Below are 25,682 nucleotides of genomic sequence, written 5' to 3'. Positions count from 1 at the left end.
AAGGTTCTTTGTGGGTTGCGTCCTCTCCAGTTTAACACCTCTGTAGGCGTTCTGTCTATTTGTCTGTGTAGTCGTCGTGAGCTGAGTTTCCGCTCCTAAAGGAGAACGCACCTTCATCTATCACAGCCAGATTGTGTTCCTCTCAACCCCGGGGATATCCGTCTGCGCCAGCCAAGGCGTCCATACTTTGAGATAATTGGTGCCAGTGTCGTTAACTAGACTCGTCAACTTTTCCATCTGGCAGATAAACCACAATCGATTTCGAATCTTTGGGATACTTGGAATTTCGGGGCGTTTCCATAGTGCTGCTATCTCGCTCCGTGTGGCTATTGCAAAATGTGCTATTAGTTTATTGTTTGCTTTGGACAGGCCCGTTAGTGGTCTATTCAAGAGGAATAGCCATGGGTCTGGGGGAATAGTGAGGTCGAAGACTCTCTGTATCCAATGTCTAATTTCTTCCCATAGTGGGGAGATCCGCGGGCAAGACCACAGCATATGTAACAGATCGGCCGATCCTCCGCACTGCCGGGGGCATAGTGAGGAGGATCCAGGCACGAACTTGGCTAATTTCATTGGGGTGAGGTACCACCGCATTAGGACCTTATATGCGTTCTCCTTTAGTGTGGTACATATGGAGCTTTTTGCCGTGGCCATATATATAGCGTTCCACTCGTCATCTTCTAATGTCTCTCCCAGGTCTCTTTCCCATTGGGTTCTAAATGACGGTGGCTGCTGTCTAAAGCTCGCAGAATCAACTACTTCCTTGTACAATTGTGATGTGAGTCCCTTTGTGTCGGTCTCTGCCAGACAGAGCTTTTCGAATGACGTCAGGGGGGGGTATGGGGCAAATTTGTTATAAAATGCTCGAAGCTGGAGGTACCTAAAAAATTCTGAGTGGGGTATATCTTTTTCTTCTCTGACGTGATCAAACGTTTTAATCTTGCTATTGTAACCCTCCAGATCTTTAATTCGTATATAACCTTTATGTTTCCAAATTGATGCATCTCCCTCCAGAAGGCCAGGAGCGAACTTGGGATTGTTCCAAATTGGGGACATCGAAGAAATACTCGTTGTGAGAGAGTATTTAGTCTTATTAGCCTCCCAGATAGACAACGAGTTGGTCATTGAGGAAAGCGGCATGTTAGCAGATCGTCGTGCTGTTTTAGGTAGCCAAATCAAGTTGCGTACTTTTAAAGGAGCGCAGGCAGCACTCTCTAATTCCACCCACCGTTTTAAATGTGGACTGGTAATTTTTGCGTTAAGCATCTGATTCTCCTCCTCTGTCAGTGTTGGTAGGAGGCAATCGGACAGGTAATTACTAATAGGTTCAGTGGCTGGTATCCCCGTGTTCCCACCCTGAGCCTTGAGGTTATAAAGTTTAATATAAAATGCGGTAAATTCCTCCGCTATTTTCTGTTTGTTATAGATTATTTCTCACGATTAATTTTTTATCGCTGTGATCTGGGAACGCTTCTGTATACCTCTTAGTTTGCTCGCCAAAAGTCTGTCAGCCTTATTGCCCTTGTCATAGTATTTCTGACTAGTCCATGTAAGAGCTTTTTCTACTTCTTCCATTTGGGCTTGTTTTAGCTCATTCCTGGCTGCGGTCAAGGTTTTATAAATCTTTTTCGAGGGGTTGGGTTTGTGCTGTTGTTCCAGCTTAATTATTTTAGTTGTAACAATTAGTGACATACCGCTCACCTCAATATTGAATACCAACTCTATGATATCAGCTGGTGCAAAGGGGATAGGGATGACAGACATACATATATAAGGAGACAAAGGATGCTCCTATAAATATCCCACTTTAATGCACAGCAAAGCCTAAAATAGTCCACAGGTATAGTAACCCACTAGAGTAATGGTAAGGCTACAAGGGTACAATTAAGTAACCGCTCCCAACACTGTGGGAGGACAATTACCACTAAAATGCCCTAGGGCAAAAATAATAAATGATTTATTGATATTCAGAAGGCGACGCAGTAACACACACTCAAAATAACCATAAAAACAATTAAAACATAAATCACGGGTGAGGCAGGGTAAGGGGATATTCTTATAAGGTGAATTCCCAAATATTAGTGTATGTCCCCTTACCAGTACCAGGTGGTAGTGTGAGACACAATGGTAAATACAAATGATAGGCAATAGAGAATGCTAGAGCCTCTGGTCTCAGGGTATGGTGGAGGTTGCACTAATCATTGCATGCTGTGATTGATCTGCTCAGTATCAATAGTTGGATATCACACTGACAGTAGGTAGTGATGCATGCAGAGTAGTGAATGCAAATAAATGTGCCACTGTCATATACCACAAAACCTATATAGGTACTAGGTCACACGATCAATGATTCAGTAAATCATTAGTGCACATTATACCACATTATATAAATGAACCGCGGCATGTGCATCAAAAACCGGACCTGATTTATGCATAAACTACCTCTGCTAGGCAGTTAACAACTCGAACAACCCCACACAAACTACCAGGAACAGTCTCACCCGTGACTCCTCCTACACAACGTCAACGTGGTGACGTCATGCCGACGATCGTTTCGCGCTTAAGGGGCTGGCGCTTTCTCAAGGTTCAGGTATCCAACTATTGATACTGAGCAGATCAATCACAGCATGCAATGATTAGTGCAACCTCCACCATACCCTGAGACCAGAGGCTCTAGCATTCTCTATTGCCTATCATTTGTATTTACCATTGTGTCTCACACTACCACCTGGTACTGGTAAGGGGACATACACTAATATTTGGGAATTCACCTTATAATAATATCCCCTTACCCTGCCTCACCCGTGATTTATGTTTTAATAGTTTTTATGGTTATTTTGAGTGTGTGTTACTTCGTTGACTTCAGAATATTAATAAATAAATAAATCATTTATTATTTTTGCCCTAGGGCATTTTAGTGGTAATTGTCCTCCCACAGTGTTGGGAGCGGTTACTTAATTGTACCCTTATAGCCTTACCATTACTCTAGTGGGTTACTATACCTGTGGACTATTTTCGGCTTTGCTGTGCATTAAAGTGGGATCTTTTTAGGAGCATCCTTTGTCTCCTTATATATGTATAATTATTTTAGTTGTCAGATCTGTTATTAATTTCACCTTGGCCTTTCTGTGGGATGCAATTGAAATAAAAGTTCCCCTAATTGCTGCCCTATGGGCTTCCCACAGAACCGCCGGAGAGTCTACTATGCCCCAGTTGAGAGTGAAGTACTCCCTAAGAGCCTTTTTACTTTCTTTTTCTACCTCCGGGTGGTTCAGTAGGTAGTCGTTCAGCTTCCAAGTGTAGGCGGTTAATTTATGAAATGGGGTGGATAGGGTTAATGTGATGGGGGCGTGATCTGACCATGTAATGGGGCCTAAGTCCGAATTTGTGCAGGCTTCCAGGATATATTTGGTAGCAAAAAAATAGTCTATACGAGAGTATGACTGGTGGGGTGCGGAATAGAATGTGTAATCTTTTTGGCCCTGGTGTTAGATTCTCCAGATGTCCATTAAGGAATATTCCTTGGTGATCGTTTTAAATTGTTTCTCCATCCTCTGAGGTGGAGCTCTGTGTTGGCCTTGTTGGCCTGAGGTTCTGTCCTCCGCAGAGTTTATGGCCATATTAAAGTCTCCGCCCACAATCAACGAAGATAGGTAGGTAGGGTCAACCTTTTCTAACACTGCTTTCAGGAATTCCGTTTGATTATCATTTGGTGCGTAGATGTTGATAAGAGCGACTGGCGAGCCAGCCAGTTAGCCATATACCATTAGAAATCTACCCTCTGGTTTTGGTGATATTGAATGGGGTTCCTTGTCGGAGCAGGATCGCTACTCCCCGCTTTTTACTGTTAAATGACGAGAAGAAACCCGTAGGGAATACATTGCTAATCAATTTGGGCAGCTCTTGGGATGTAAAGTGCGTCTCTTGGAGGAAGATGATATCTCCCTTGGACTTTTTCAGCTCTTGGAGCGCCAGTCGTCTTTTTCTATTATTATTCAGGCCCTTTACGTTACTTTAATTGCGGACTGACTAGCCATTTGGGTGAGAGAGTTTAGTGTCCATCGGGGTCTCGCCCTTCCCACTGGGGAGATCCTGGTTCGTTGGTTCAGAGAACCTTTTTAATGCTTCTTGATGGTGCTGTTTGAGTATGGGTGTCAGGCCCGCCCGACGAGGGGTTGGGTGGGAGGAGGCAGGGAAGGTCGAGAGGGGGGGGGGAATAGGCTGCTGGGACAGGGTCAGCAGCAAGAGGCAAAGTGGGACGAGGTCAGCTAAGGACCTCCAATAAGTACGGCCGGGATTGGCTACCGGCATTTGGGCTTAAGGCCCAATAGGGGGGGAATCCGATGGTTCAGGCATGGGCGTGCAGGGAAGGTGCGGACCCTTGTACTTGCTTAGTGTAAGCTCTACCTTAATTTAAGAGGGGGGGAAGGCGGGTGGGAGGGGGAGAAAGGGGTCAACGGGACGCAGGTCCCGAAACGCGTCAGAGTTACTATGTACTCCTTTTGACCACTTAATAAACCTTTTTATATCCGATACTGGTTTGCAGCCCCCATTGTTTGCACGGTTGTGCTCCGCCACTGTACCCTATGGGACTACTCTGCAATTACGTCTGGCGTGACGCACCCACTAATCAAGGACTGAGCTGTGCTTCAAGGGAGTTCCTCACATTGATTGTTTGATTGGTATGTACTTTTGTTTTGCTGGGGGTCTATACAGGACCTTTATGGTATATATAGAGATCTGTGTTAGCCGTCCAGCGTAACTAGTACACTCCTATGTTTATATCATCCTAATGAGTCTCCTTAGCTCTTATACATGCTCTAATGCCTTGGTTACATATTTTAGTACTCTGAATATGCATGTATGTTCCTAGGACAGCAGAGCCCTGAATATTGGGATAATATCCCTCACCGACTACGGTCAAGCTTATAGGTTTTGGACATGGGGTAGGCGTGGGGAGGGAGGGAAAACTCCTAGCATAGCCATAACATGGAGATCTTTCTGACAATCCTTAAAACCAGTGTAATAAACGTGAGAACAACTCTTAACAAGCTCAGTACATGAAAAGCATTATAACCTCTCTTTTTGTCAGTCGGTCAAGCTTATAGGTTTTGGACCTGGGAAAAGGGGGGGAGATGGGGGGGGTGGGGAGATAAGAGGGAGGGGGGAGGGGGAGACCTGGGTTGACAGGTAACACAACAGCACATTGCATTAATGTTTTTAAGTATCATGCTGAACATAAACGGAATACTTCCTACGCTTGCTGGTCGGGGAAGAGGGGGGGAGGGATGGGGCTCTTACATTTAGTGAAGTTAATATCCGAGGATCCTTATGACATTTCTATTTGATCTATGTGGCCCGCCGTGTGCCTTCCTCAAAGGGTTTGACAACGTATTTTATTACTGCAGGCAGCATCATTAGTATGGGGCCGTGCGGCCATATCTTCTGCGGCGGAAGGGCAGGCTTATGGGCTTTGGTGCGTGAGGGGGGGAGGGGGAAGGGGGGGAGAGAAAAGGGAGTACATTATATTATAACACATACAACTTTTCTCAACTTCAACATTCATCAACTGAGGAACAGGTTTTTTTTTTTTACATAACTCAACTGTGGCATAGGGACGGCTTAGCACTAGATCCATGTGGCCAGCTAAACTAGACTGCCAGTTACTGTAATAGTGTCACTGCCGCTGCTTCCATTATCGAAGTCATTTGGGCTTCCTGTCTTGTGCAGGGCTCATTAGGCAGCTTCCCAGTTAACTAGTATTTCCTAGTCCGGGGGGGTGGGGAGGGTAGCAACAGTCGTGCGAACCGAGCCTGGGGTCCATAGTCCTGTACCCGGGCCTTAGACAGATTAAATCCGTTATTTCTTTTTTTAATAGATTGGATAACGATCCAATATTTCTATTGCCGGACACGTCCACATAATGTGGACCATATCGCTTCTCTGCCCACAACCCCTCCAGCACAGATCAGACACCACAGGGTAGATTTGCTTCAGCGGCCATGGCGTGAGGTACCAATGAATACAATTTTATATATATTTTCTTTAGTTGCTGTGCATATGGAAGTTTTTGCAGCAAACTCCCATATATCCTCCCAATCATCCCTGTCAATTTCTATTTTCAAATCCGCTGCCCATTTGAGCATGCAGTCATGATCATGTGAATTGACCAAGGCCTCCAAACTGGCTTTTATTCTAGTTATCAAACCTTTTTGATAACTACCTCTCCTACATAGTGCTTCAAAACTTGTGAAGGGAGTAAATTCTAATTTTGGGGGACATTTTTGGAAAAAAATTCTGATCTGTAGATATTTAAACATACTAAGGTCTGGTGCCTCATACCTAGTTAGGAACTCTTGGAAACTAGAAAGTTTTCCTTTATGCACTAGGTCGGCAACTACTCTAATATGTTTAGCTTTAATTTGGTCGAATTGTTTATAATCACAGCCTGGGGGGAAATTGGGATTATTAAAAAGCGGAGTGAGTTGCAAAACGGGAGACACAAGATTAAATTTGCCCTTAGACGGAGACCCCGCCCCCAGAGTGAGACGGATGGCAGCTTAAGCCTTGAGCTCCATCCCTCATCCCCGACAATACACTCATAAAGCAAGCAAAACGAACCTTTATCACCCCTAACTACTTTCACAATACCATTAAAACATTAGAGATGGCACCGATGCAGGCAAAAAAGAAGGAGACCTCCGCAAATATCTGGCGCCGGATTCAAATGCAGGATCAGAGTCAGACGCGATGAAGACACAGCGGAGGGACCGGAGCAATTACCTGTCCGCCGCTGTGATTTTGAGAGGTTGTATAGAGACATGAAAGCCCTTATACACCTGGAAATGCAGGACTTAAAAAAGGAGGTGCAGGGGCTCGTGAGTGCACCGGAGCCCTGGAAGAGAAATTCAGCACCAATACAAAACTGATTAAAAAAGCTGACAAACGATCCACATACTTACATGCACAACTTTCGGAATTGGCTGACAGACAGGAAGATGCGGAGAACAGGGACCGCAGGAATAACATTAGAGTACGGGGGATCCCTGAAACCGTCACCAATGTGGAGGATTTCATCTCAAGATGGATGGCGGAGTTACTCCCTGACTGCCCACCCAATGAAAGAATAATGGATCGCTGCCATCGTGCCCTAAGAAGCAAACCAGCAGCAACAGAGCAGCCGAGAGATGTAATAGCCCGGCTGCACCATTATCGCACCAGAGATGCTATCCTACAGAAGGCCAGAGTGGCAGAAGCCTGCAGATTCGAGGAGATCACAATGCAACTGTTCCAAGATCTCTCACTGCTTACCCTGGCCAGGAGAAGGAAACTCCAGCCCATCACCCGCACACTGAGGGACAGAGCCATCAGATATAGGTGGACCTTTCCGTTTGGCCTGCTGGTCATCCGCAACGGAAGGGCCATCTCCATGAAGGAGATAGAAGAGGGAGCTGAGTTCCTACAAAAACTAGGGATCAAGGAGAACTCACCCACGAGCCCTAGAGGAGAAAAGCCCAAAGAAACGGATTGGCAAGTGGTGGGGGCTGTGGGCGAAAGCCGGGAAGCTCTCACATGAGCTCGCTTAAAGTCTCGTATCTTGAAGTTACCTCATGGTTAGAGGCTAGTTAGTAAAGTTATATGTTGCTCCTGAACTGTCTCCCCCCTTGATTAACCCCGAGTGTGACGAACAAGGATCTGGCTGCTTACGTGGCTATAGCCAGACTCAACACTACACGTTATGGGACCCTGCAACCCTCCAAGGCATTCCTGCAAGAAACACCAACTAAAAAGTGGAAAATCGTACCTGCATACATCATGGCGGTGGGCGGTGGAACGCAAGCTGCCCATCATGGCGGAAGAGCTCGATGGAGTCCACGAGGCGGCTTCACGGAAGTGCTGCAAGTTTCGGCGGGAGAGCTAGGGGAGTGGCGACTTTCCTCGCGGGCTTCAGGTGAGAAAATGGCGTTCCCCGGAACAGCGTCACCGGAAGTGTGCTGGGCGCCATCTTGTAGGAGGCTAAAGAGAGATTACCGCTGACGTCATCTTGGAGCGCCGAACACCATCTAGTCTCGCGAGAAGAGACTCTGACTCATAAACCGGGTAAGGAAGAGGATAAAGTACCAGGAGCAAATTGGAAGCTAAACGAGTCAATCATTAAAATTCCGGAATTACAAAAAAAAGTCAAAACTGAGATCTCAGCCTATTTTAGGACAAACAGTGGTAGTGTGGCTTCCCAAGCTATATTATGGGAGGCTCATAAAGCCACAATACGGGGGGTTTTAATTAGCATCGCTGCAAGTAGAAAAAAGAAAAAAGAGGCCAAATTAACGCAGCTCTACAAAAGGTTACATGAGCTCTCTACACTACATAACCGGTCAGGTAGAGAGGACACCCTTAAGGAGCTGAAGGATGTCAGGATTGAACTGAACCTCCTCCTCACCTCCAGGGCCGAGAAGGACATGAGTTGGACACAGAGGAAATTTTATGAGAAAGCTAACAAACCGGACACTATGCTGGCTACCAGACTCCGAAACCGGAAACCAAATTTTAATATTCAATCTATCAAAACAAGCGGGGGCCAGTGTTCCTCAAACCCTAAAGTGATAGTGGGAGAGTTTGCGAAATTCTACACACAACTGTACAATGGGGAGAAGGTAGTTCACAATGCCAGAACAAGTAGTAAGCTACGGAAATTCCTGGCAGACGCGGCCCTACCACAATTAACCAGGGCAGAGAGTGAGGCACTACAGAGCGACTTTACGAGGGAGGAATTAGAGGCGGTAGTAAAAAACTTAAAAGCGTCAAAAGCCCCGGGCCCGGACGGGTTCTCCAACCTGTACTACAAAAAATTTATCGGAGTTTTGGCCCCGCATATGCTCCAGTTATTCAATGGAGTGCTAGCAGGAGAGCCCTTTCCGGGACAGATGCTCCAGGCGTCAATCTCAGTAATCCATAAAGAGGACAAAGATCCCAATAGTTGCCAGAGTTATAGGCCGATATCATTAATAAATACAGATGTTAAAATCTACTCTAAATTGCTGGCCAACAGATTAAATGTCATCCTGCCGAGGCTTATTCACCCGGATCAAGTTGGCTTCATTAGAAATAGACAAGCGGCCGATAACACCAGAAGGATCATTGATATCATAGAATTTATAGGAGCCAAGGGGATCCGAAGTGTGGCCCTAAGCCTAGATGCGGAAAAAGCTTTCGACAGGATTGACTGGCCATATCTGGAGTCCACGCTTGGAGCATTTGGGTTCGGAGACATATTTCAACAGGCAGTCAAGGCTTTGTACAGGGCCCCAACAGCTAGGGTGGTCCACCAAGGATACCCGTCTGATCTTTTCCCGATTAAAAGCGGCACGAGACAGGGGTGCCCGCTTTCGCCCCTGCTCTTCGCCCTATGCATCGAGCCGCTAGCAGCACAAATTCGGAACAACGCCGATATCTCTGGGATACAAATCCACTCCCAGGAGCATAAAGTGGCTTTGTATGCAGATGACATCATCCTAACCCTGTCTAAACCGCTCGTCTCACTACCTAACCTGTTTGAGCTTCTAGAGCGGTTCGCCCAGATCTCAGGCTTCAAAATAAATCAGTCCAAATCAGAGGCCCTAAGCCTCAACATGCCGAGAGAGATGGAGAAGCTAGAAGAACTCAATTTTGGGTTCAGATGGTGCCCTTCCTCCATGAAATACCTAGGAGTGCAGATCACAAAACAGACAAGCTCCTTATATTCGGCTAACTATCCCAAACTGCTGAGGACTCTAAAGAAAGAGCTGCAGGACTGGAAGGCATATGGTGTTTCCTGGCTAGGGAGGATCTATAGCGTCAAGATGAACGTCCTTCCCCGCATTCTATACTTGTTTCAAACTCTCCCAATTCCCGTGGTAAGAGCGGATATTACAGGGCTCCAAAAATCTATATCTCAATTTATTTGGAACGGTAGAAAACCACGGATTAGAGTAAAGACGATGCAGAAGGGTAAGGAAGCTGGTGGCCTAGCGGTGCCGAGTGTTATTTCCTACTACAAAGCGGCACAATTGTGCCAAATTACACAATGGCACGGGGACCCTGAGTTGCGGCGGTGGGTGGCACTGGAGAGGGAGGTGTGCACCCCGCTGGAACTCACGGACCTGATCTGGTACCCGAGGAAACGGGTGAAGGAGGTTCTCATCCCATTGACCTCTGTGCTCAACTCACTCTCGGTCTGGGAGGCCGCCAAAGTTAACAGCTCGTTAACCTCCAAACATACTCTGATGGCACCTTTACATGGCAATCCAGACTTTGCTCCGGGGCTGACAGACAGGGGCTTCCGGCGCTGGGGTAGAGCGGGGGTTAGACGGCTGAAGGACCTGGAGGTTAAAGGTAAGATCAAATCATTCGCAGAATTACAGTCAGAAACAGACATTCCTAACACGGATTTTATGAAATACCTCCAGGTCAGGGCATACTACAACGCACACCCGGTGAGACCACCGCTAACGAATTTTGAGAAGCTCTGTGCGAGAGGGACAAGCACACGGGGACTGATCTCTGCCCTATACAGAGAGGTGGTGAATACGGACGGAGACAGGACAGTTAAACCCCGGTTCATGACGCAATGGGAGGAGGATCTCCAGGGTATTTTAGAGGACGAGGACTGGGCCGAGGTATTCAAAGCCGCGGCCACTAGCTCCATCTGTACAGCATTGAAGGAGAACTCGTATAAGGTATTACTTCGGTGGTACCTCACACCAGTTAGACTGGCCAAATTCAAACAGGGATCGTCCCCGCTCTGCCCCAGGCGGTGCGGGGAACTAGGAGATCTGGTACACATGCTGTGGTCTTGCCCGAAAATAGTGCCGATCTGGACCCAGATCCGAGATTGGCTACAGAGGATCTTTTTAGGGCTCAAAATCCGGCTGGACCCGTGGCTGTTTCTATTAGGTAAACCTACAAACGAGGTTTCTCGGTCGGGAAACAAGCTGATCGCACACTTTGCTACCGCTATGCGGTGCGAGACCGCAGCACTGTGGAATCAGAACGCGATTCCCTCTATAGACAAAATTAGGAACAGAATTTGGTTCATTTGCCGAATGGAGAAGTTAACGAGCTTAGTTAACGACTCGGCCGATAAATTCGAAAAAGTTTGGTCATTGTGGTTGGCACAGACCGATATTCAGGGAATGAGTGAGGCCACCATATGGCTTTGATAGACGGAAATGGGTTCTCCTTGGATGATGGACAGGGAGCTACACAGGACGGAAGGACAGTAGGGCGCCCCCAGGGCGATGGTTCTACCCCATTTGGAACAAGGTTGAGTGGAGAAAGCAGTTAGAGCGCAGAGATCCAAACGAGGAGTTCTAGAGCGAGCTGACAATAGAACCGGCGCAGGTCGTCGGCTCGACAAGTAGTCTGGGTTTCGTCTATGCCGTCCCCTCCCCTCCCCCCCTTCCCCTCCCCTCCCACCCTACTTTCCCATAATTTGTGGTTTGTCTGTCAAGGTCTTGTCCTGTGGGTCTCCCCAACGTACGTCCGTCATATGTAGTTTGTCCTCGCAAGGGACGTGTATACTTGGAATAATTACCATCGTCATGTAACCTATTGATTGTATGCACTAAAAACCAATAAAAATAAAGTTGAAAAAAAAAAAAAAAAACTAGGGATCAAGGAGAACTCAGCCCTAGAGGAGAAAAGCCCAGAGAAACGGATTGGCAAGTGGTGGGGGCTGTGGGCGAAAGCCGGGAAGCTCTCACATGAGCTCGCTTAAAGTCTCGTATCTTGAAGTTACCTCATGGTTAGAGGCTAGTTAGTAAAGTTATATGTTGCTCCTGAACTGTCTCCCCCCTTGATTAACCCCGAGTGTGACGAACAAGGAGCTGGCTGCTTACGTGGCTAAAGCCAGACTCAACACTACACGTTATGGGACGTTATGGGACCCTGCAACCCTCCAAGGCATTCCTGCAAGAAACACCAACTAAAAAGTGGAAAATCTTACCTGCATACATCATGGCGGCGGGCGGTGGAACGCAAGCTGCCCATCATGGCGGAAGAGCTCGATGGAGTCCACGAGGCGGCTTCACGGAAGTGCTGCAAGTTTCGGCGGGAGAGCTAGGGGAGTGGCGACCTTCCTCACCTTCAGGTGAGAAAATGGCATTCCCCGGAACAGCGTCACCGGAAGTGTGCTGGGCGCCATCTTGTAGGAGGCTAAAGAGAGATTACCGCTGACGTCATCTCGGAGCGCCGAACACCATCTAGTCTCGCGAGAAGAGACTCTGACTCATAAACCAGGTAAGGAAGAGGATAAAGTACCAGGAATGCAGCAGAGGGACAACTCTACCTGATGGCGGAGGAAGAAGAGAAAGCGTGGACAACATCCTACAGCGATCCGGAAGGAGGGCCCACGAACCACCACACCACCACGTTGCAAGCAAGCAAGGCCCATCATGCAAGCAGCGGAGTAGCCGAGATAATAAACACTGTCCCCAGGCAAATGTAGCTGTGTGCCCATTCCCCTAGGGGCTAATCCCCCCACCCAAAGACACGATACCAAATTGGGGGTGTTGGGAGGGTCATAAAGCCACACTAGCTTATTAAAGTGGCAGTCCCCCTTGAAAAAAAAAAAAAGGGGGGAGAAAAAAAAAAATAATAAAAAAAAAAAGGGGGAATAAAAACAAATATATAAAGAAAAGACTCAGGACCGAGAAGGGGGGGGGGAGGGGGAGAAAAAGTTGCAGTATCTCAGTTAAACTGCCAAAAGAAGGGTTCTGTTTTTCTGTTTGTTCATTTATCTATATTATCTATAATGAAGATGAATCACCTAATGTTGTCGGGGGGAGGGTGGAGTGCCCTCCAGTCTCAACGAGGGCATGAGCCTCCACATGGGCGCGGGGGGAAACTCCGTCCGGCGGCCCATGAAAGTCCTCACTGAACCAGCAACGAGGAGCGGTAGAGGGGGATGGAGGTCCATCCTGGAATACGCTCGTGCTGTACGTTTAGGAGAGGCAGAGAAGGCACTTGGGGAAGACTGGTCTCGCCCTATTGCCGGATGTGCTAATTTTGTGTTTTTATGTTTCGTTACATGTGTTTATCTGTTCCCCCAGTGTACTTTCCCTTGTTCTTCCCGGCTGCAGTCCGAATCCTCGGAAAGAAATAGAAGATTCTCGACGCTGACACCATGGGCTCGGACGGTTGATTACAAACGAGTAAAGGTTTGGAAATACACTCATGAGTAAAGAGATCACTATTATTTCACACAATGTGAAAGGCTTTAACAGTCCAGGGAAGCGCAGGCTAGCTATGGCAGACTATAAAAAAACAGACCCTGACATAATTCTATTACAAGAAACACACTTTTCGAAATCCAGTTCCCCGAAATATATTGACTATAGGTTTAGGAATTGGTTCTCAGCTTCATCCAACAAAAAAAAAAGAGGAGTAGCCATTCTACTACATAACCGTTTGCCCTATGCGATTAAGACCATTAAAAAAGACAACAACGGCCGATTTCTGATTATAAGCGGCGAAATAAGAGGTCAGCCGATCACATTGGCAAACGTTTATGCTCCAAGTGAAGGCACAGAGGCTTTCCTGGAAAGGTTCTTCTCCATCCTCCAGAGGATGGCACAGGGATGCGTAATACTAGGGGGTGACTTTAATCAGACACTAGATCCAGTAATGGATAGATGCACCCCGAGCGGTAAAGCTAACTCAAAGGTTAGACAAACCTGGAATAGAGGGCTGAGAACTAATAATCTTTTAGATATATGGCGGGAACAGCACCGCCAGGACAAAGGATTTACATTTTACTCCCACCCGCATGACAGATATAGTAGGATAGACTACCTCTTTGTATCCAGTAGAATGGTTTCACAGATCTCCCACTCGGGCATCCACGATATTTCGTGGTCAGATCATGCGCCGATAGAGTTGCGGTGCTCCGATTTTATTCTGGACAGACCAGGAGCGAACTGGAAACTTAACGAAGTTTTACTAAAAATCCCCGAAATTGCACAAAATGTGGGGGATAGAATCAGGGAATATTTTCAGGAGAATATGGGAAGTGTGACTTCGCAGGCTACCCTATGGGAAGCCCATAAGGCGACTCTGAGAGGAGAGCTCATAAGGATTGCAAGCAGGCGAAAGAGGGAGAAGGACAAAAAAATCAATCAGTTACAGAAGGAATTGGCAGTCCTCTCAGCTCGACATAAAAATAACAAAGATGGAATGACCCTTAAGGAGTTGCTAGACACCAAAACCAAACTTAATATCTTGCTGACCTCCCGTGCTGAAAAGGAGCTGACATGGTCTATACTGTAGTTTATGACATACGAGAAAGAAACCACAGACGGGTTCATAACCCTGATGACTCATTATGGGAAGTATTTTTGTACTATGAATTATTTATTCCAGGAGAGGTTTATACAACAAATTGGGAACTGCTTAATTTTGGACACTTAACACACACAGGTTCTTATTTCGCAAGGGTACAGGTTGCTCAACCATTTCAGTACATGTCTGTGAAATGTGATCGTGAATTTTTCATCAGCACTAGAAGATGTGTTGATAGAGGTTATTTAATTTGTGATGACATTATACAGCACATGCCTTGCAATGATCAAATGCAAGGTAGCAACTGCCCGATAACTGCAACACCCATTCAAACTCCTTTTACATTAATTCACAGCTTAGATAATGGGAGTTACATAGTATTATCTACAGAAGAGGATTGCAATATTCCTCCTTTTCAGGCATCACTTGTCACGGTTAATGGGAGTATACAGTGTTATGGTACTACACTTATTCCACCTCTGTTACATCAGACACTCACATCTGGAGTACATTTCCAGGTACCAGCTATCACACTGATCCTTCCTCACATGACAGCCTATTTGGCACATTTAAAGAAAATGAAGGTTACTATAGGGTTCACACATGATATAGTACATACCCTTTGACAGAGAGTTCACAGTGAATTACTAAGTGTTGATTTACACCCGGGTGATTTTCCCCAGTGGTTGACTACACTAGGTGAATCATTGAAAACTTTTTGGCCAATGACAGGTAATTTTTTGACAAAAATAGGCACTAGCCTACAAACTACTGGTAAAAGTATTTTTAGTGGACTAGGAAATGCGTTTGGAATCCTAGGTTATTTGAAACCACTATTGTTTTTTATTTTAGGGATAATAATCCTTGTTATTTTGCTTCGTATTTTCTCTTTTCTTCCGAAGATGAAGAGGCGTTCAGCTTAATCACATTTTGCTTTCTAGCATATATTCTTATATTTTTACCTAGATACTAATATACTGTTTTAAGCACACAGGTCAAATCTAACCTGCTGCAGTATGCTTTGTTGCAAGGACACAGACGAAAAGAAAGATACTTCACAAATCTTGCGTCTACCACGGTCCTATCAAACTTCCATGAGGATGTACTTACTGTAGATGAACTGGTTTTACCACATCGGAAACCACGCAAAGTGCATGCAGTTCACAACACGATGAGAGACTTTATGTATCAGAACTCTCTTGCTTCCTCAGGACAGTTTTCAGTTTTAACACCTAATGGGACATTGCTACCGCTTAGCTTGCTAATGTTATGTAATTTTTGGCAAGTGAAATCTTTGCTATCTCTTGGTGATCAACCCAACTTCAAGTGTAGAGACATTCACCGTCAAATATTTCAAATGTCTTTTTATACAATTGAAGAAGGTCATATCAGCATTGTTAGCCACGGGTCATATAATTGTACCACTTTGTTTGCATGTTCAGGTAATAAACATCAACATTGTTTTGGGGCCCGTTGGGATACTACGCTTTTAAGTATGTATGAACGTCAACATCAACCCGCTTTACAATTGGGTGATTTTTACAAATTGATACCTTCCCATCGTGGAATAACTTGTGCACATATGCGCAGTTGTGGGTGTTTTGCGATCAATCACATACTCCTGTGAGTTCAAGCTCATCAACATCAGAGAGCGGTGACACTGTCTTCCAAAAGTACACATAATGAATATTTTCTGCTTTGATAGTTTTTCTGCATTTGCAAACATATGATAATTATGTGTAGGAGAGGGTGTTATGGATTACAGGTATTTTCTGGCATATAACGCATAATGAATACAGGTCACAGGTACATATATACATAGTATCATTATAAGGCCTAGTATAGCTTAGAGTATACTGTTAAAATCCTGGTTTTTCTTGTCTTAGAAATAATAGCTTGTTTTGCTCAGAAGTGGCAGGATATTGGGACAGGTTACATAGACATAAAAGGGGAACTAACACCGGTAAACAGGCCGTGGTTTAAAGGTAACTTACGACATATATCATACGTCACTAACTGTAAATTCTGATGGTAAACATCATACGTCACAAACCACAGAGCATGGACACATGACACGTGTCACACGTACGCAGCAAACAATGAACACTATAATAGGTTTGCACGACTCCATGTTAAACCAGAACCGAACTTAGGTGTGAAGTCACACAGATGAGACTTGAGCTGGGACTGGCTGACCTATCGTAATATCTTTTGGTTTGTGAGTATTGACCCAGGCCCAGATGGCTTTTCCAATCTCTATTATAAGAAATTTCGCAAAATATTAGCTCCTCATCTACTAAAACTGTGTAATTCTTTCCTGGATGGTGCCCCCATCCCGAGCTCGATGCTCCAGGCGTCTATCTCAGTAATCCACAAACAAGGAAAAGACCCAGCGGACTGTAAAAGCTATAGGCCCATCTCTTTAATAAACTCTGATACAAAAATCTTTTCCAAACTTTTAGCTAACCGCCTTAACCAGGTGTTGTCCAAGTTGGTCCATCCTGATCAAGTGGGGTTCATATGTGGTTGACAAGCAGCTGATAACACCAGACGGATTATAGATTTGATTGATCTGGCGCAAAAAAAACATATCCCGTCTATGGTGCTTAGTTTAGATGCAGAAAAAGCGTTCGACAGAATTGATTGGCCCTACTTGAGGGAGACGCTATGAGCGTTCGGCTTGGGTGGGAGAATGATAGAGGCAATTCTCGCTCTGTATCGGGGACCGACGGCGAAGGTCAGGCACCAGGGCTTCCCCTCGGATGAATTCCTGATTAAGAGCGGCACCAGACAAGGCTGTCCTCTGTCACCCCTTCTCTTTGCGCTATGCATCGAACCCCTAGCAGCGCACATCCACCTCAGCCCGAATATAGCAGGAATCCAAATTAGTGACCAGCCACATAAGGTGGCCCTATACGCTGATGACGTGATACTCACGTTATCACAGCCCCTCACCTCTCTGCCGAACGTCTTTCAATTGCTAGGGGAATTTAATGCGATATCTGGGTTCAAAATTAACCAGGCAAAATCAGAAGCCCTAAATATCAACTTACCTAAGGCCACCGAGAAACTGATCACGGTGAACTTTGAATTCAAATGGCAAACCTCCTCCATAAAATATTTAGGGATAAATATCACGAAGCAATCAGGCACCCTTTATAAGGCGAATTACCCCAGACTAATACGGACACTGAAGGAAGATCTACGGAAATGGGCAGGGTACAACATATCCTGGATTGGCAGGATTCAGTCTCTAAAAATGAATCTCCTTCCCAGAATTCTGTACCTATTTCAGACTCTTCCGGTCCCTATAATCAGGGAAGAGATCCTTCGGTTACAGTCCGCAATGGTGAAGTTTGTCTGGGGTAATAAAACCCCCCGCATCAAAACTAGCACACTAATTCGGCCCACAACAAGAGGAGGATTAGCGGTACCTTACCTGTTATCATACTTCAGAGCGGCCCAATTGACCCAAATTATCCAGTGGCACACCCACCCTAGTCGGAGGCGATGGGTGGAACTGGAGGCGGCCTGCTGTGCCCCGGTGGCATTGCAGGACCTGATCTGGCTCCCAAATAAGGTTCGCAAGGACTTCAAACACCCGCTCCCCGCGATTGCCAGCTCTTTGGCAGTATGGGACAAAAGCAAATATAAGCACGTATTAATGAGACAACACTCCTTGATGACCCCAATTTTGGGAAACCCTGATTTCGCTCCGGGCCTGCAGAAGAAAGATTTAACTATATGGACACAGAAGGGCTACACTCGCCTTTTACACCTGGAGGGTAGAATATCTATCAAACCGTTTGAGCAAATTAAGTCTGAAAAATCAGTTCCAAATTCAGAATTTTTTAGATACCTCCAGCTAAGAGCTTTCTATGATAAATTTCCCATTCGAGCTCAACGCACTAATTTTAAACAGCTCTGTTCTACTGGAACAGGAACCAAGGGACTTATCTCTACGATGTACAAAGCGGTAGTCTGTCCGACTCCTGACGCCGACGTGACACTAAAATATAAGAATAGATGGGAAAGAGATCTGGGGGACACACTAGAGGACGAGGACTGGGACTATATTGTCTTGGCGGCAGCTAAGAGCTCAATCTGCACGACATTGAAGGAGAACGCGTATAAGATCCTGATGAGGTGGTATTTGACCCCATTACGATTATCAAAGTTTGTCTGGGGCTACCCTCCATTGTGCCCTAAACAATGTGGGGAGCAGGCAGACTTGCTGCACATGCTGTGGAGTTGCACCAAGATACTCCCAATCTGGGAAGATATCAGAAATTGGCTCCAGAGAATTCTCGATTGCGCGATCCCTTTGGACGGACCCCTGGTTGTTTCTGCTGGCCAAACGCACCCCGGGGTTAAACAGGTCGGAGCACAAATTAATTTGAAAATAGAAATTGACAGGGATGATTGGGAGGATATATGGGAGTTTGCTGCAAAAACTTCCATATGCAGAGCAACTAAAGAAAATATATATAAAATTTTATAACCCTCACTATCGTCACAGTTACATATTTTATTACTCTGAATATGCATGTATGTTCCTAGGACAGCATATTGGGATAATATCCCTCACTCACTACGGTCAAGCTTATAGGTTTTGGATATGGGGAAGGCGTGGGGAGGGGAGGGAAAACTCCTAGCATAGCCATAACATGGAGATATTTCTGACAATCCTTAAAACCAGCGTAATAAACGTGAGAACAACTCTTAACAAGCTCAGTACATGAAAAGCATTATAACCTCTCTTTTTGTCAGTCGGTCAAGCTTATAGGCTTTGGACCTGGGAAAAGGGGGTGGAGATGAGGGGGGGGTGGGGAGATAGGGGGGAGGGGGAGACCTGGGTTGACAGGTAACACAACAGCACATTGCATTAATGTTTTTAGGTATCATGCTGAACATAAACGGAATACTTCCTACGCTTGCTGGTCGGGGAAGAGGGGGGGGAGGGATGGGGCTCTTAGCATAGGAACCTTCCTGACTAACCTCACAACCATAGCATAAAACATGGGGGTAACATTTAGTGAAGTTAATATCCGAGGATCCTTATGACATTTCTATTTGATCTATGTGGCCCGCCGTGTGCCTTCCTCAGAGGATTTGACAACGTTCATCAACTGAGGAACAGGTTTTTTTTTTTACATAACTCAACTGTGGCATAGGGACGGCTTAGCACTAGATCCATGTGGCCAGCTAATCTAGACTGCCAGTTACTGTAATAGTGTCACTGCCGCCGCTTCCATTATCGAAGTCATTTGGGCTTCCTGCCTTGTGCAGGGCTCATTAGGCAGCTTCCCAGTTAACTAGTATTTCCTAGTCCGGGGGGGTGGGGAGGGTAGCAACAGTCGTGCGAACCGAGCCTGGGGTCCATAGTCCTGTACCCGGGCCTTAGACAGATTAAATTTTGCTACTTACAGTTAGTAGATCGCAGTGCTGTTGTCGGAGCATCGCGCTCCCCTCCTATCCCACCCACAAATCCCCCCGCCAACCCCCAAAGCCCAGCCGGACCTCAGCACTCTTCAACTGCCATCCGGTCAGCGGCAAAAGTTATACTGCTGCAGCCGAGTTTATTCGAGCATTTGCCCGTTCTCGGCCGCAGCAGTAGCCTGGCGCGCGCCGGAGGGTGACGGGCGCGCGCCGAAGCAGCTCTCCCTCCCGCTGCCGGGTCCGCCGGGTCCCCCGGAACCCCCTGCCGCCGTCCCCCACCTCGCGGGACACCAGGGCTCCCTCGGGGAGCCCTGGACGCGCGTGCAGGAGGCGCACTCTCCCGATGATGCGTGACCGCGCGTCTGTGACGCGCGGCATGCCGAGGGGCGGCCACTAGCAAGCCGGGAAATCTCCCGGCTTGCGGATCTGGCCGCAGTGCAATAAACTGTGTCGCCAGTGTAGTAGCTTCAGCTGGGGGCTGCCTCCGATCGTCAGGGGTCGGATTCTGAAGCTATGCATCTGGCTGGGTCTGGTGTGGTTCTTGAGCCGTCATGTGCTCCCGTCTTCGCTGTGGACTACGGTGCTTCTCATCTGTTCTTAGACTGCCTTGGCGCCGCCGTTCTCCTCGTGGGACGGGTGCTGCGTGGTTCCGCGTCCTCCCGGTGCGGTGGGTCTTGTAGTTGCTCCGTTGTCCATGAAAGCGGCGGGGGCAGACCCAGGGCTTTCACGAATGGGACCATGTCCTCAGGGCGGCGGATGGTTAGGAATTTGCCGTCATAGCTTACCCTAAGCTTGAAGGGAAAGCCCCAGCGGTACTTCACCTCCTTCTCCCGGAGGAATGAGGTCAAGGGCTTCATTTCTCTCCTTCGGTCGACTGTTATCCGTGACAGGTCGTTGAAAATTTGGAGAGTTTCATTTTGGAAAGGTAGTGACTCTTTCCCTCTGCAGGCGGTGATGATCTTCTCCTTTACTGTATAGCTGTGTAATCTTATGATTACATCGCGTCGCCGGTTGGGATCTTCTGATCTGGGAGCTACCCCCGGTGGGCCCTATCCATGTCTAGGTCCATGTCCTCTAGCGGGCCGCAGAGCGATGTGAACAGTTCCGCAAGATAGGGACGAAGCTGGCCAGGTAAGACCGTCTCCGGTACATTTCTTATGCGCAGATTCTGGCGCCTGTCCCTATTTTCTTGGTCTTCCTGCCCGTCTTTGAGACAGGAGATCTCCTCTCCTAGCCGGATGATTTCTTCCTCGGCTGCTGTTTGTCTTGCCAGGGACTCCTCCAGTCCACCTTCCAGAGTCGTTGTCCTCTCTGTTAGGCCAGACCTCTCCTGTTTAATCTCCGCTACTGCTGCTTTGATTTCTGCCTGCAGGGATGTTTGGAGCTTGACATGCATGGTGGAGAATTGGCTCTCCAGGTAGGATCGGGTGATCGGTTCCTCTATCTCCATTTCAAGAGTTGCCTGGGCTTTCGTACCCATATTTAGAGCTGCTTGCGGCTCTTGTGAGCCTCGTTGTCCGCCACCCTCTTGGTTTGCTGGACTCTTCTGTGTCGGAGAGAAGAACCGTGACACCGCCGGTGCTGCGGGCTTCTTTGTGTGTTTGGACATGCTCCGATCTCTCCAAGTAATGGGTGTATGTTTTTGAGCCTTGAATTTCTGGTTTGGGAGCGTTATTTATTAAGTTTTAGCCGGTGGGTCCGCGGAGCTCCCCTCCTACACCCCCACTCCTGATGACATCATCGGAAACCCATCCCTTTAGCACATTTTTAATGGATCATCAACATTCAGTATTGTCATAGACAACTTAGGATCTGGCTGTGGTTTTTTTTTTTTAGGGAAGCTGTGTCTTTAACTGAAACGGGAGGCGGCCATCTTGGATCCAGATGGAACGCAGGCTGAAACACATGACATGAAGATAGCTCCTACTCAGAAAGCTCTTATTCAGACCACAGTTCTGATCAGACCCTCTCTTCACAGTAGGGGCGCAGGCAGGCTCAGGAGGGATCAGGTAGGGCGCAAGAAGGCGGGCAGCCAATATCTTCAACTGGTTTAGCCAACAAAATAGTCAGTGGGTCCATAGAAATGGACACATCCGTTATTTCTTTTTTTAATAGATTGGATAACGATCCAATATTTCTATTGCCGGACACGTCCACCAAATGTGGACCATATCGCTTCTCTGCCCACAACCCCTCCAGCACAGATCAGACACCACAGGGTAGATTTGCTTCAGCCGCCATTGCGTGAGGTACCAATGAATACAATTTTATATATATTTTCTTTAGTTGCTCTGCATATGCAAGTTTTTGCAGCAAACTCCCATATATCCTCCCAATCATCCCTGTCAATTTCTATTTTCAAATCCGCTGCCCATTTGAGCATGCAGTCATGATCATGTGAATTGACCAAGGGCTCCAAACTGTTTTTTTTTTCTAGTTATCAAACCTTTTTGATAACTACCTCTCCTACATAGTGCTTCAAAACTTGTGAAGGGAGTAAATTCTAATTTTGGGGACATTTTTGGAAAAAAATTCTGATCTGTAGATATTTAAACATACTAAGGTCTGGTGCCTCATACCTAGTTAGGAACTCTTGGAAACTAGAAAGTTTTCCTTTATGCACTAGGTCGGCAACTACTCTAATATGTTTAGCTTTAATTTGGTCAAATTGTTTATAATCACAGCCTGGGGGGAAATTGGGATTATTAAAAAGCGGAGTGAGTTGCGAAACGGGAGACACAAGATTAAATTTGCCCTTAGACTTGCTCCAAATCTCTCAGGTAAATCTCGTCGGATCTAGCTCAAACATTTTGGCGTACACCTCCTTATCCAGTGCCCATAGGGACACTGGCAGAGAAGACGTTCTAGCATATTGGGATTCTATGGCTAACCAACAATATTGTGTTGGACCAGCGTTCCACATCACCACCTGCCTTAGTTGGGCAGCTTGGTAGTATTTCGAGATATCTGGGACACCCAAACCTCCTCTTGTCTTTAAAGCCATCATCACCGATCTAGCTGTTCTAGGCCTTTTACCTTGCCAAATAAAATTAAATATTCTATTTGGGAAATTTTTCAGTTCGGATCCCGGTATCCGGACTGGGAGAGTCTGGAAATGATATAATAACCTAGGGAGTATATTCATCTTGACTGATACTATTCTCCCAATCCATGACACCTGATATCCTTCCCACTTTGAGTGCACACTAGGCCAGGGATAGTATATACGGTATCAATTCCTATCTACATTGATGGTTCAGTCAACCTTTACAGGGAAGCAATTGCTCACTGCATTGAGTGAGGACAATTGCCACTAAAATGCCATAGCCAAAATAACAAAATTTTATTAAATATCAGCAAAACTCACAACATAAACGGTGCATGCTCTAAACTAACTAAAACCAATTAAAATCTGGATCCGGGAAACAGTCTCAATTGTAGCGGTCGGAATAATTCACCATCTATTTACCATATTGGTATATATAAATTGCCACCATTCATTGGCTATAATTGGAACGAATAGCTATGCAACCATATTGTGTAGGTGTGCATAGGATAAATGCACAACGTGGCAGCACAGGTAGAAAACAATACTTAAACGCCACCGTGGCTTAGTATCTTCAATAGTACTCGCAGCTGTTATGACACAATTATGGATTGTACATAGACTGACCGCTTAGGCAGACTTAAAAGAGAGAAAACAAAGGAAATACCTACGCGACAAAGTAGATTTTGAGGAAAACAGAATCTTTAAATATAAAATCTTCAAACAAAATAGAAATACACGTCGCCCTACACCGCTCAATTCGTCAACTGAGTGGGAAGGATCAGCAAGTGACCTAGAACAAGAAAAAAGTAAAGACCCTAAACAAACCACCACTACATCCTTAGTCGCCAACAGTACAGGGTTTTTTTTTAGATTTGGAGGGGCCTTCATACCTAAGCGACACACTAGGAGGAAAACCAGAAGGGGATCAGGACGATTATTTGAGAGACAGAAAAGTATGGGGGTACAAAGGTCCCGGCCACCAGAGAGGCAGCAGGAACAAAAAGAAAAAGCAACCAAATTACAGGTCATAAACCTATCCTCTAAGATTCTTAATACCCATCACTTGCAGGTTCTAGCAAAAGGCCTATCATTTTGCCCAACAAGTAAAATGAATCTGTTCGAAATTGTTAAAGATCTGAACCTCTTCTCCAGGAAGTTACTTCTTCAGAAAAGAAAAGGAGCTTAGTTAACAACCCTGATTTGGAGAATCTAAATACTAATGATCTGGACAATTTGGCCACTCTTGAGGAACTTGTAATAGACAGTGACAGACCTATAGGGGAAGGTCCGTTTACACAGTTTAGGGCAAAATCTACCTTTACACCACCACAGGAGATTAGTGCACAAATCAAAGTGTTCACTGAACTAGTCACACATGACCTTGAAAAACTAAACAACAGGACAAGCAAGTACAACTTGACTAGAGATGAACACAATGCATTGAAAGAACTGAGCCAAGATGATGACTTGATAATCAAGCCATCAGATAAAGGTGGGAATGTGGTGGTGTTAGATAAGGTAGCCTATCAACGTGAATGCCTTAGACTACTGTCTGATAAATCCTGTTACCATATACTCGACTATGACCCCACATCTAATTTCCAAAAAGATCTATTCAATATACTAGAGACAGGTAAAACTAATAAGATCATTACGAATAAAGAGTTTGAGTTTCTTTATATTAAGAACCCGAAGGTGGCGACATTTTATCACCTTCCAAAGCTACATAAGGACAAGATACCGCCCCCAGGGAGACCCATAGTTTCTGGCATTGGGAATTTGACGTCCAATGCCAGTATCTATGTGGACAAATTATTGAGACCATTTGTCAGTTCTCTCCCATCATATCTGCGCGATACTAAGGATATACTGCTTAAACTGGAGGGCATCACTACAGGCCCTAACACACTCCTAGTTAGCCTGGATGTTGAGGGACTTTATACCAGCATCCCACACATGGTTGGTATGAAAGCCGTTGCCCATTTTTTACGATCAAGAGGACAAGATCTAGTAGGTCACAATGATTTTATCCTACAACTTCTGAACCTTACCCTTACAAAGAACTATTTTGTATTCAACAATAGGTATTATCATCAAATCCAGGGTACCGCCATGGGGACCACCTGTGCCCCCACTTATGCGAATTTATATCTTGGCTGGTGGGAGGAAACGGTGGTCTTTGGCGAGGACCTGGAGGCCTATACCATCTTCATTGACCTATGGGTAAGGTTCATTGATGATATCTTCCTCCTTTGGACAGGTCCGGCGGATCTTCTAACCGAATTTGTGAATAAGCTAAATATTAACGAAAATAACCTTAAACTCACCACTGTCTCAAGTCTTTCAAAAATAGACTTTCTGGACATCACCATCCTAAAAGATGCAATAGGTAAAATAGAGACTACTATCTTCAGGAAAAGCACGGCAACAAATAGCCTGCTCAGAGCAGAGAGCCAACACCCACGACATGTCATAAATGCGATTCCTATAGGGCAATATCTAAGGGTCCGGCGTAACTGCTCGACGCTTGCAGAATACAAGGAACAGGCCAATTCACTTACAAATAGATTCCTGGAGAGGGGACACTCGAAAGGCAGTTTAGTAAAAGCTTATAATCGGGCCATACATACACCACGGACACAACTTTTAGCAACTACTAACCAGAGGAATGGAGGAGATGGATTTAAACCCATACGATTTGTTGGAACTTTTAGTGACCAATGGGGCTCAATCTACCGCATTCTTAATAAACATTGGCATATCCTTCTAGATGACGATGACATAAAGGAGGTGTTGCCAACACACCCCAAACTCACTAGTAGGAGGAGTCGGAACCTAAAAGACATCCTAGTGAGAAGCCACTTTAAGTCTAAACAAA

The sequence above is a fragment of the Ascaphus truei genome, chromosome 4 (assembly GCF_040206685.1).
Source record: "Ascaphus truei isolate aAscTru1 chromosome 4, aAscTru1.hap1, whole genome shotgun sequence".
Lineage (NCBI taxonomy): Eukaryota > Metazoa > Chordata > Amphibia > Anura > Ascaphidae > Ascaphus > Ascaphus truei.
The sequence above is the reverse complement of the archived record's forward strand: the minus strand, read 5'-3'. Positions refer to the sequence as shown.